The following is a 13,958-nucleotide window of genomic DNA, read 5'->3' on the forward strand; positions in this document are numbered from 1 at the left end:
GACGTCACAATAAATTCAAATAGGATGCGTTTCGTTTTCAAATCATCAGAACAATTTTTAAACGTATATTATATTAAATTATAAAAGCTATTTAATAAGGAAAATTATTATTAATTAGGTGAGTATATTTTTTGGGCCGAGATTTTTAGTCAAGCTGGTTGGACTATGACCCAAAATAGATTCACTGATCTGGCTATAATTATTATATATTATAGACTTATTTTATTATTTACGTTTTGTTTTTAATGAAGCTTTATGCTGAATTGCTGAATCATTTTTAATTTTGACTTTATATGCATTGGTGGGTGTGAGGAGTTTTACCAACACAAGTTATTTTGTATTTAAGTTTTCTCAGACTAGCCTTATTTATGTACAATAGATACAGACCATTCATCCTCTTTGAACATTTTATAATTTTATCTATTGCGCTTTAACATTTTGGTGAGGGACCAAACCCTAGCTTCATATTTTACTTTCCTTTTTTGAAAACAAAATGTATTCTTGCAACATTTTTCAATTATTTACGTATAATAATAAATAATTTTAAAACGTCATTGAAGTCGGTTTCGTGCTTTATAGCTATGTTAAATGATACAGTTCATCAAAAAATTCAAAATACCTGTTGACTAGTGGTTAATGATAACGTTGTTACCAAAAACAGTTGCAGTTGAAGTTACATTTTGTTTTACGAGACAATTTCAAGATATCAGAATATTATGATACTTAATAAAATGTTGTAATATGGAGGAGGCACACATTATATATTGCGTCATTAGCGTATTTAACAAAATCATAAAAATTCTTAGAAGTATTCTAAAATATTATTTTTAGATCAATTTTTAATGTTGAATTAATGCATAAAATAAAAATAATGTTCGTTGAAATATGATGGTGAATTGAAAAATGTATTTAGTATTCTGGAATAAAATATAAAGAAATAGTATTTAAAATATACTTGTCTAAAAGCATTTCAAAAATACATAAATACAAGTATTCGAATACTTAATAAAAATTAACTTCTAAGACTGTCGATTATACGCTGTAGCCTGTAGTTATGGGTAGGTATTGCTCAAATTCTATAACTATATGTTCAAAATAATTCTAGTCATGCGTTGGGTTGAGGGTGAGGAATGATAGTGCTATAGACCAATAGTCACCAAAGAAATTAATGTAATAAAATAATTCACTATTCAGTAAGCAAGCACTATGTGTAAAGTCAGATTGATTTTTCATAAAAACATAACTTTTAGAATTTGGACAAGGAGAAATATAATTTTGTGGTACCTACACTGATGGAAATCTACACCTAAATAGGTAGACTATATAGATTTCAGAATATTTGAGTATAAACAATAAAAAGTTTATATTTCTTGTAATACTAAGTAATAATATAATCTACAACGGACGAATAAAAAGGTCGAATAGCATATGAAATTGTTTTTATTGTGTGGATGGTATAGGTACATTTTATTTTTAACTTTGCGTAAAATAACAACTCATTTGTTTCGATAATGAAAAAATATCTTACAAATACATACCGATCAGCTAAAACGTTATTTCTGTTTAATAGAAATACGAAACAATGGTTATAAACAGATATGATGAACATAAACAAATTAAATACAGAATACTAAATTGCATCATGTTTGTTTTAAAAAATATTTGTTATTATAATTTGTTGTTATAACTGCAATTTATATTATTATTATTATTTTTTAAAGAAATTGATGTCATTTACAAATTGAAATATCTCAAAAATAAGTAACAATCTACCTAAATGTTAACATTTTCTAATTTCCAACATATGAGTAGTGTTTTACTTTTCAGGTAGGCACCTGCAATTTTATTAATAATAATTTTTTACAAAATAATTATATACTGTGTAATTAAAATAGTAAACACTCATTACCTTGAAAATTATTTACATTTTTATAACATGAATTTGTTTTTATATAATTATTTTAAACCATTTCAAAACACAATTCAATAAAATTTAAAACTATTTTTTTAAAGCCGTTTATTTTTTTTTTGAATGACGGCATTCATTTTAAATTTTATATCCAGAACAGAATATTTTTTTGAGTAGGGATTTATTTTAATGCATAAAAATAAAATTTTGAACGACTAAACAAATAGTAAATTAGGTATTTGTAAATTTATAACTTAAATTAGTTCTTATGTCGGTGAGTGGAGTAGTGGACCGACATTTAGTGATATACATTCTGTTCTCAATGTTCTCATGTCATTCCAACCACGTACCTAAACTTTAATTGTATGCATAAAAATAATATAATACATATAAAATATATTAGTTTATCATTCAAAAAAGTAAAAACTTACACCAGCATGATAATAACGATATACACAGATATATATAGATATATATATATATATTTAAATGTAGTTTTGTAACGACTTAATATTATGTAAAAATATTATTTTCAAAACCTTTGATGCTTATTTCAATACATAATTTGATAATACTTTACTGACAAATTGATGAATAAAATGTCCTTGTAGAAACTAAAACAAAATACCTGTGATGTATTGATATTATTCTATTGAATAATATAGGTACCTATAATAGTTATAATATGCTTATGATTAAAATGACTTAATTCTTTAACTAGGTATCAATTTAATATTTTAGATTATTTAACAGCTAATAGTTAATTATTAAATCAATTGTATTCATATAAATGTATTTTAATTATATTTAATATATTTACTTAATGTTAAATATTTTTTTTAGTTCTCAAAACTAAGATAATTTTTTATTGCAAAGTTGACATAGAACTATACAGTAGAAATATATATATATACTATATAGTTATTATAATATTATAATTGTGAATTATGAAATAATAATAATAATGTATAAACAATTTTTTTTAGATTAGTACAATTATAAAAAAAATAATGTTTATATGTAGGTTGTACAAATATAAGTAGAATAGTGATTATTAAGGGACTAATAGAATGTGTAGCCTTTGGACATATGTGGTTTAAAATATAACTCAACATTTGCTACAAAAGCAATATACGTAAGTATACTTCTATCCTGAAATTCAATTGTGTTGCGTAATTCTATTTTATAATTAAATTGACATTAATTTGTTCTGTTGTTAAAATAATTCTTTTTGGCTTTTTCTAAACTTTTAGATTTGGAGAATTATTGTTAAGAACTTTAGTCTGTTATTTTTCACAAGTAATATTGGTAAGTTAGTAAGTATTATAATAAACTATATATTATTATTAATTATTATGTTATGATAGATATTATAATATGTATGTATACAAGAACAATATATGAATGATTTTTAGTTGAATTGATTTTCATAGCGATACTATTTCAAAACTATTTATTTTTTGTAAGTATATTCCTGTCTTAAATGGGGTCCGTTATAAATAGGGTTTACTGTAAATAAATACGTCGAATACATAATACATATGTAGTTTTTATATGCTGTAGTTATTTAACTTCCTGTTATATAACGAATTTTTATACTTTTTAATAATACTATAATGAAAATAAAACAAAATCATCCTTATAATCAGAGTGATTTAGATACGAATTTTAACTAAAATTGAAGAAAACATGATTTTAGTAGAAAATCAACATCAATTGCACAGTGCACACACATTACTTAAAATATAATCTGATTCCAACGACCTTTACTTATTTTAATTTTTAAATATTTCAATCACAGAGTCTTCTTTGTTTCGATTATTTGAACTTTGAATGATGTTTACCTAATAAATATACTTACCTATAGGCACATGGTATGTCTTGTCAATGTTTTGTACAAAGGTAAATTAAATAGTCAATATAAATAATATGATTTATTATTGTCCATTAAGAAACAAATAAAACAATGTATGGTATTTTGGTTTTTTGTTTTTTAATATAGTTACCTCACCTGTAATAACATTATGAAGTATTTATTTTTCAAGAATAGCCACATGCCCATGGATAACAATGACAATAGACTTACTTTCAGTCGCGAGCTATCCTAAATTTGGAAGCATAATATTGTTGTCAATGATTCAACATTTTTTTCACTTCATAACATGTCTTGCTTGTGTTTATTGCTGTTTAGGTAATTTTTTTATCGTTATAAAATCCGTAATGTATATCCAATAAAAATAAATAAATAAATAGCATTTTTGATTTCCACAGCCTTCAGGTATTACGTAAACGACTTTTGGCTGCTATATTACATAAACACTTTAAACGGCTTGAGGGGAAAGTGGGAACGATGATAATAGAGGAAATGAGCGTATTACCCCTACACCCTATCCAGCCGGTTTGTAACAGGTGTAGCATCACGATGTCGAGACACGGGCACACGGTGTACCTATATATATGCACGCACGTTGAATATAATAATATTGTCACGCGTTTTTCGTGTGTCATGTGTCAGGACCCGCCGTCATCGTTATTGAGGTAATACGCTATAAGCAATATAAAATATAAAAATACCTATTTTTCAGTTTTTGTCATGAAGTGTGATGTGTAGAAAAAAATAATGTACTAATTAAATGTTCTCATATTTTTCTAATTTGGTCTTATATATATAAAGAAATGTATCTAATTTTCTAGACAATATTATTGTATATACATTATAGGAGGGAGATAAATTAAATGACTTGACAAATGAAGCTTCAAAAAGTTTTAATCTGTAATTGTCAAAAACATTGTCGAGCTTATAGGTATCTAATCTAGGTAGGCTATCGAAGTCTTGTTTTAATAATGCTATAGTAGTTATTATAATAGGTACATCATATTATCACAGATTAATTAATACACATTAATATAATAATATTTTTATTTTTTTATATCAACAATTTATACAAATTAGCACTACAAGTCTATTAATTTATACGATAAGTGTAAAATATAATACAGCGAAACCTCTTTTAACGGACACCTCTCAATAGCGGACACCTCCAAATAACGGACGGAATTTTGGGAACGGTGAAATGTGTACTTACTGTATTTCCCCTCTTAATAGCGGACACCTCCAAATAGCGGACGACGTTTATGCGACCGAGAGTGTCCGGTATTTAGAGGTTTCACTGTACTATTACTGTAATAATATCAAATATGATATACTTTATAATTTATATATTATTCAATCTGTGATATTATTCATTTTTGTACATCGTATATTTTGTATGGGGCGTGACCTACACGCGTGATTGTAATAATGTATAAATAACGTGAACAAAAAGAATAAATATAAAACGATTCCTGTCTATATAGTATAATATTAAAATTGTGTGTAAACAGGACTCAATAAACAAATCCATTATACTAAGCGACTCCCTTAGTACACTTACAAGCATCCAAAATTACTTCCAACCTAATAGCATTTCACAAAAAATCCAGAACCAGATATCATTTCTCCAAAACAACGCACAGACTATCTCCATGATATGGATACCTAGTCATATCGGCATACCTGGAAATGATATAGCAGACACATATGCCAAACAGTCCATCTCATCTCCTCACTCTTTTTAAAATTAACTAAATTATATAACCTAATCTAAACACACCTTCACACCCCAAGCTTGAATTGTATGAATATCCCTCCTTTATCACCATATTATGTTAAATTTAACTTCAGCCAATAATCTTTGTTGTTGCGGCTTAATTTTAAATAAAAAAAAAAAAAAAAAATTGTGTGTTGAAGTTAATAACGTGTATGATTCTTCTACACTTAAATGCTGGAGAATAATATTATATAATGCAAAGTATTAAGGAATATGGATATACAACTTTTATATTGAAAACGGTTCAGTAGTTTTTGAATTCTTCAACTTCGAATGAACTTGTACCTATTTTATTTAGATATATGTATAGTATATGACTATATGAGTATAACCCGACTTCGTCTGTGAAGAAATGAAAAAATATAAAATATAGCACTATATAGGTGTGATTTGATTTAGGTGTACCTCAGTTCACTGGAAAATTTGCATTGTTGTACTTCACTTTGTGAACTAATTTAACCTAGATGGACAATTCATCATGTCACTCGCGGTATAAATCGAACGGGGTTCAAACTCCTTTTTTATGAATTAGTAAATTAGTTTTTGAGTACCTATATATTTTATCATTTATTTATTTATTTTGGTCTATGTATCATGTTTTTCGTTTAATTCGTTTAATTGAATAAAATTGGATTTCTAATTTACTGAATTTGGCAGCTTGGTTGATATAAAATTAAAAATTTGATCTGAGTGAATTTTAGGTTTAGCACTAAAATATATAAGTATAATAGTCAATCATATTTTTGGCATATTATACATTGAATAAAACTGCATAAATACAATTTTTTTTATGATTAATTGTATTTGTTATAATTATATAGGTAATATTATAGTATGAAAATAATAGTTTGTATTAGATTCTGAGCGGATACAGGAATGTATTGATTTTGATGTGTGTTTTTTTAATTTTTAATTTTTTTAAATTTTTTTGTGTTTGTCATCACGTTTTGGGGCAGTAAAAGTGCTTCGATTTTCGACTTCAGTACCTCGTTCGATCAGAAAGTGAATCTAGTTGGCACTTTGGGGGGTCAAAAGCAAAATAATCGGGATAAACAAACTAAAAATTAAGGGAAAAACGGGAAATTATACGCACAATCAGTATTCGACAAAATTGATTTTGGATTTTGTAACTTTAAAACAAATTACCATAGATATATGAAATGTTCACCGAATGTTTATGTAAGTATATTCTATCCACCATGCAATTTTCGAAAAATTTTGACTTAAGTTGAACTATTTATAGGCATATGCAATTTTCGATCATTATTAGTTTTTTTAAATTAATATCGATAAAAATTTATTTGTTGGGTAGAAAAGATTGAAAATTAATACAAGACTCTTAACATATTGTTACAATAGCAGTTGAAAAATAAAATAAATTCATAGTCACAATTTATTTTATAATCATTCAAAGTTTGAATTTTGACAAATAACGTAAAAATCACAAAAATTTGCAAATTAAATTAAGCTAGAATAAATTCATAAAAAAATTTCTTTTTAAATCTAAGATTTAAAAATGTAATACAAGATTTTTTACAAGTTTTTCAATATTTATCACAAAAAAAATGTCCACCAGAAATTCAAATTAAATTTTTATGAGCGTTTGAATTTAAATTTTTACAACATTGGATTTTCACTAGATTTCTCATATAGCGATTTCTGTTTTTGATGTAACTCTAAAACAAATGACCGCAGATACTTGAAATGTTCACTGAATGTTTATATAGGCATTTTATATATTTGACAAATTTTTCAAAATATTTTGATTTATTTTGAGATTTGTACTGAAATTTTAATTTTTCAACTTTTTTAGTTTTTTTTTCTATAAATATCGATACAAATTTATTTGTTGGGTAGAAAAGCTAGGAAATGTAATACAAAGCTCCTAACACATTGTTACAATAGCAGTTGAAAAATATTAAAAATTATAATAGTCACAATTTTTTTTTTATAAGCATTCAAAGTTTGAATTTTGACGACATACGTAAATATCACGAAAATTCGCAAATTATTTTAAGCTAGAAATTCATAAAAAATTTTCTTTTTAAACCTAAGATTTGAAAATGTTAAATAATCTATAATATATCCTAGACAGATAAACCGTCTCCGCTCAAAATCATTTTTTGTATACAATGATATAATATCATTGAATTCAAATTGAATTCCATCCATTACAATAATCCACTTGTAACCTATTGTACAGCAGAACGACATCCATGACTTACCAGCTTTTTAAAAAAATTTTCAGTCGTAACAAAACATTATTTTTGAAGTATAATTATTATGCCAAAGTTTTTTATTATTATAATAATTTTATAACTGCTTCACTTTTGAGAATGACAGCATGCATTTATAATTTCATACCTATCTCGAACCAGATTACATTTCGGAGTACTTTAATATATAAAAATTAAATTTCAGACAAGAAGTTAATCAGGATTCAAAGTTTTGATTAGCGCAAGTGTACCCTGCTAATGTAGGTCCTACTCCACTCAAACTTTAAATAATTATAACTTATTATAAATTACTTATTGCTTTTTGCTAATTTTATTTATTTTTAAACTACGTAAATAATAAAATACTTTTTGTGGAACTAAATTAATTTAATAGAACATCAAAAAATATTATTCATGACATTTTTATATTTTTACACAAGCTTCTTTTTTTTAATAAAGTATATACTTTAAAATTCAGGATGCTAATAGTAGGTAGTAGGTACTTAGAAATTTACTACATATAACATATTATTTAAATCAATAGATTTATTTTTACTTTTTGATGTTGATGGTTTTTAACCATAGTTTTGGAGCAAGTGGTTATATTTAGACTGTAATATCAGGTCAAAATATTTAGCAGTACCTATTAAGTATGTTTATTATCAATTTATTTTATATCTTTAATTTTAATTTTTAGTTCCGCATTATAATTAAACGATGTTTAAATTTTATTCTTGTATTCAACTTCTAGAATATAAGGATTTATGATGAATGATCGATGAAAATATCAGTGATATGTTTTTTGAAAGATTATTTTTTACATTTTTAGAATTTTATATCGTAATAATATCATTGGTTCTCTTCTCTCTTCCAACGTACAGTTAATGCTTATATAAACTTATGTTAATATAAGTATCTATGATTATTAATTATTTGTTTTTGAGTTACCAAAAAACTATTTTCAATTTTGTCAAAAACAGATTTCGCGTGAAAATTAATGTTTTTCTTAATTAATTTGTTGATCTATTAGCTTTTATAATAATGCATTCCGATATTTGATGTATATTTTTAAACTAATATTTCATGAAGAATATTAATGAAATAAATGTGAAAATAATTAACATTCATTTACATTAGATAATTGCCTCTATTTTATCAAAAAATGCATCTACATTTTCTTCGAATAATCAAATGCTATACAGTATACTCATCTAATTTAATTTCACCACTAGCATCGCTCAAATCCACATTTAAAACCCAATTTTCTTTTCCGTAAGTTCATAATATATAAGCTCTATATTATAGAATACAGATTAAAACTACATTGTACAATGAATGTTGCACTCATGAATATTTTTATAGGTATGTGTCCCGATTTTTCAAATTGTTATCCATCTCTGTTTTTGCGATAAAAATAATGAAAAATACTTATTACTATAAAAACTTATTTTATACAAAAATAATAATCATTTCGTAATTCACACGGAAAAAAATTAAAATAATTGACACAACATGACACACGCGTAGTGTGTAGGTGTTTAATTTTTTTATGCCTACCAGCCTACTCATATTTGATATTGATTTTTATAATTTAATGTATATTTTCCAATTCAATATTTCGAACTAAATTACTTAAAATAGTTAGAGTAACTCATATGACATTATTCAAACACAGAATTTAAAAAATAACAAATTGTTTTTTTTAAATAATTAAACATTTTATCGATAAACCCAATTGTAAACCATGCATTAATAAATTGTTTACCGTATACTGCAAGTATGTTTACATATGTTTTATACGTATTAAGTGAATTTTTTTTTATTATAAAGAAACAAGGAGCCAACTACATAGGTCATTGGCCGCACTTTTGCTTACATACTCATTAATACATTACAAGTAAATAATTTTAAATATATAATAACTTTATTAAGTGAATTGTTATAACATAGGTATATTATTATTATTTAATAAATTTCAAAATTAAAATTAAATTAAATATATTAAATTATTATAATGTGTTTGTCATCATTATTAAACTTATAAATTATAATAAAGATTGACGTTATATTTTCGTATGGTTTTTAGCAACATATTATACAGATACTATATTGGCCACTAGGTAAATTGCGTTTTGGTTATTGTTTCAGATTAAAATTCTCGGTAGTTACGCCTGAATATTATTGGGGATTTAAATACAATTATCGACATTTGATTAGATGTGATTATAAATTATATTAATAACTGATGCTGGTGTTTACTGCTTTCTTATAATACTATAATCTGAATGACTGCAGTATTTAATATTACTTATATCCTCAAAACGCATTTTAGTAAAATTATATGTGTTGGTAGGTATGGTTAAAACATATAAACGAGTAAGAGGCGCCTAACTAAATAAAAAAAATAAAAAAATATCGAACATGTGTAATTCGAAGATAATTCAGATTCATATGCGCGTGTTATGTAAATATATGTAATAAAAAAAGTCATTAATACTAAACTTTTGAGTTTTGATTAATCGATAAAACGTACGGCAATAATATAGTATGGAAATATGTAATACATTAATAAGTAATAAACTAATAACTTATAATGAATAACGCAGCACAGTATTATCACAAAGTTTGTCTATTATGAGTTATGACAAATGCAAATGACACTACCAGTTATTATCTATTGCGTTAATATCTTGTAGTAGACAATACAATATATTGTGGTTATAGTAGTTAGTTTATTGTTTGTTTAATGTTTCCTTACTTAATATAGTTGATGTCTGATGGTACCATTGTTATTTTTCTTTTCAATCATGAATCAATATAGCTAGGATTTTATTTTTATAATATTATTCTAAATTGAGTTCCTCAATTATTTTTTGTATAAATAGTATGATTTAGTTATAAGTATATACCATTTCCTAAATATGGATTATTCATATTAATGTTGTGTTCAAATTTTATTTATTATTTAGGTTTGATATTATGTATAAAATATATTACACTGATTATCGTATGGTATCCTCAAAAAATTATGACGCTTGCGTTTGTATAAATAAAATGTAATAAACGTAATTATTGTTATGTATACACGATTTATATTAATTTGATTGAGAAATTGTACAACCCTATCGCGACGGTCGTACTCGGTACATAATGCGTTAACTGGTATTGAATATTTTTTAATCAATCGTTAAAACGCTTTTCGCAGTACGGAAAATCCTCCCATACTTTCAACTACAGTTACTGTTTTAGTGAATTTAATTAAATTAGCGATGTATTAAACGCCAACACCGCCCTTGTTATTATGAATGAATGAATGAATAAAAGGTATATCTTTGGCAAAGATTTTGGAAAATTTTGCCAGAGGCGATTTTTAGAATGTTAATTATTTGTGGTTTAAAGTTTAAACTGCTTTGTACTCCAACAATATTTATACACGTATTATACAATTATATAAAATTCGTCTTATATTATTAGAGATTCTAGGTGCGCTTTGATTAAATTAATTTACCGCTGTTCTCATTTTAATGGTTCTTTTTAAACTGTATAAAACGCAGTGATTGATGTAAGAAAAATCGTAGGGACTATAATATTACCTATTACCTAAATAAAATTATAAGCGTCCAAGGATCATTTTTTTATACATAATATTATATTATTTGAATCATCTGAAACAGAGTATTTACTATCTGTGTTTTTTGTACAATAACTTGTCATTAAGTAAAAAAGATATACTATACCAACAGATCTTAAACTGACGCAAGTAAAGGGGATAGCGTATTGGGAATATATTATCTCAGCTCCTCATCAAAAATACCTATGTACATAAATATTAGTATACTTTTTTACTTAAATCTCAATCAATATTTTGATCTTTAAAATAATTTAATTAAGTTAACAACTAAACAAATAAAATCTATTAATTGTATTGTATTTAAATTTCAAAAATAAAGCATGGGTATACTCTCATTCATATAATATCAATTAAATTTAGATATGACGACTGATTAGGTAAATCATATTTTTTAGTATAATATGCAAATATGCCTTCTCTCCTACTGATAATATTGGTAGTAGATATATTATATGATTATAATTACTAATCAGTATTTAAAATATAGTTTCATATAATCTGGAATGTAATTTAAATCACTCTCCTCCTTCCACGGGTTTTTGGAACGAAAACTGATGGGACGCAACATTTTGAAGTACAATAATAAAAACGAAACGCTGTCTCCCTCCGTCTAGCACCTCTTAACCACCGCTAAATCGTCATAATCACAAATATTGTGAAATTAAATAAATTTAAAAAGAAAGTTGCTTTGTTAACGTAGTATCTCTTTCAAAGCTGACTTAACAAAATCGATTTGGGTGTTCGATGTAAACGTTTCGTACAAACAAATGATTTAAAATTGTTTATGTAGTGATATCTGCCATAATGATAAATTATAACGTTTAAAGTAGTGAAAAACAGATGGAAATAATGAGGGACTACTTAGTATGCGTAATACCTTTAATGTTTATGTATATATAATAAGTGTATGGGGCTATAATATAGTTAACCAGATTAAAATTTTCGATCTGTACACTGCCAAGTACCAAACCAACCTTACAGATTTTAATTAAAATACTTATATTTTGACTGTATAATAATAAGGTATATTACTCGTGTATTTGATGTTTGCAGTACATCATTCTACATTTATTGCAATTCTAGTGTCCGAAAGTAGTATTTTTGACATTCAGCGTCGACCTATCATAATTCGTAACAATGAAATCTTAAATGTATTAACGTACACGATAGGTGTAGTTGGGCTTAGTGTTTGGGTTAAACCATTTGAGTTTAGTTAAAATGATTTTCGGTGCGGTTTTTAAAGTTATTACAAAATATCAACCACATTATACACTGAACCGCGCTGAAAATGTGCAAATACACCAATTGAAATTTAATTGTACAGTAAATATATTGTTGTTAGCAGTAAGTTTGTTCACACAAAAATGCTTTTTGAACAGTATATAGTGGTGCAAAATGTTTTAGTTAATGAGACAAGAAAATTTCAGTTGCACCACCCGACACATATGTTATTCGCTTAGTACCAATACTTACCATAATACGAGGTTATGGGTTACGATACTTCAATAAATACAGTTTTTTTTTTTTTTTTATTGATCTAAAATACATCGACATCTAGGCTAAAGAATTATTTTTTTTGGTTACATTGTTGGTATTTTAAGTATTAAAATTTTTTTTTTATAATTATTATTCGTGTATTAAATGATGCTTTTATTAAATTCTTAATCATTATTATAAACAAATAAATTTAAATTTGATAAAAAAGGATATTTTAATAGTTTTTAGTAATTAACATTTATAGTATGGCATTAAAACATGTTAAAACTAATAAGGTTATTCAGACCGTTCTGATTAAAAATAATATTTTTTCTTCTAAATATAAGATGTAAGGTAATACATTTTAAAGTGTTTAAAGAAACTGCCACCCATTTGGGTTTTGATCGGAGTGATATATATTGGTCCTACAATGATGTGTGTGTTCGTCTTCACCTTTTGGAGTTGTAAAAACTAAAATGTTTCAATTTGTCATCAGAATTTTTCTCAAAATTTTTTTAAATATTATTTTTGTACGTGATATTCTCAAAAATATTTCATTCCGTTTTGTGCTACTGTTTATTTATGGATATTTAAAAATGTTTATCCATAGTATCACATTTATATATAAAAGTTGGATGAATATTAAAATTAATAAAATAATAATTCAGTTAGATACTAAGTGTATAGTGAGACAAAATGTAATATGATATATTCTTTACTTACGTAAAGATGTACGTAAACATGTTCTACATATTTTCATAACATTTTCATGATTAAAATAATAATAACAAGTCTTAAAACTTAATAAGTACTTCAATATAAGTAAAACGCTTTTTAAATAATAATAACATTTTAAACTTATTAATCAAAAACATTTAAAAATAAATTTTTAATTACAAACAATAACTTTAAAATTAATTAAATATTAACTTAGTTAAACAAGAATATAGATAGGTAAGCTTTTTACTTCTTATATAACATATGGTTGGTGTAAATGTTTTTTTTTTTTTTTTTTTTATTAACATAAAGGCTTCAATTACTAGGATTATTAGCCTATAATTACAAAATGATAGTTA

At 25.1% G+C, this 13,958-nt stretch overlaps 1 long non-coding RNA gene across 1 annotated transcript; it reads left to right on the top strand.

Moving 5' to 3' along the window:
- Positions 1–3,716: 3,716 nt before the first annotated feature.
- On the top strand, positions 3,717–4,442 carry LOC149057672 (uncharacterized). The gene is made up of 3 exons (XR_016191208.1): positions 3,717–3,811; positions 3,912–4,100; positions 4,181–4,442. It is a non-coding gene; the product is annotated as an uncharacterized LOC149057672 (long non-coding RNA).
- The last annotated feature ends 9,516 nt before the right edge of the window (positions 4,443–13,958 follow it).

Source organism: Diuraphis noxia, unplaced genomic scaffold (genome assembly GCF_037042655.1).
Source record: "Diuraphis noxia isolate RWA-SAM2 unplaced genomic scaffold, SU_Dnox_SAM2 contig0003, whole genome shotgun sequence".
NCBI lineage: Eukaryota > Metazoa > Arthropoda > Insecta > Hemiptera > Aphididae > Diuraphis > Diuraphis noxia.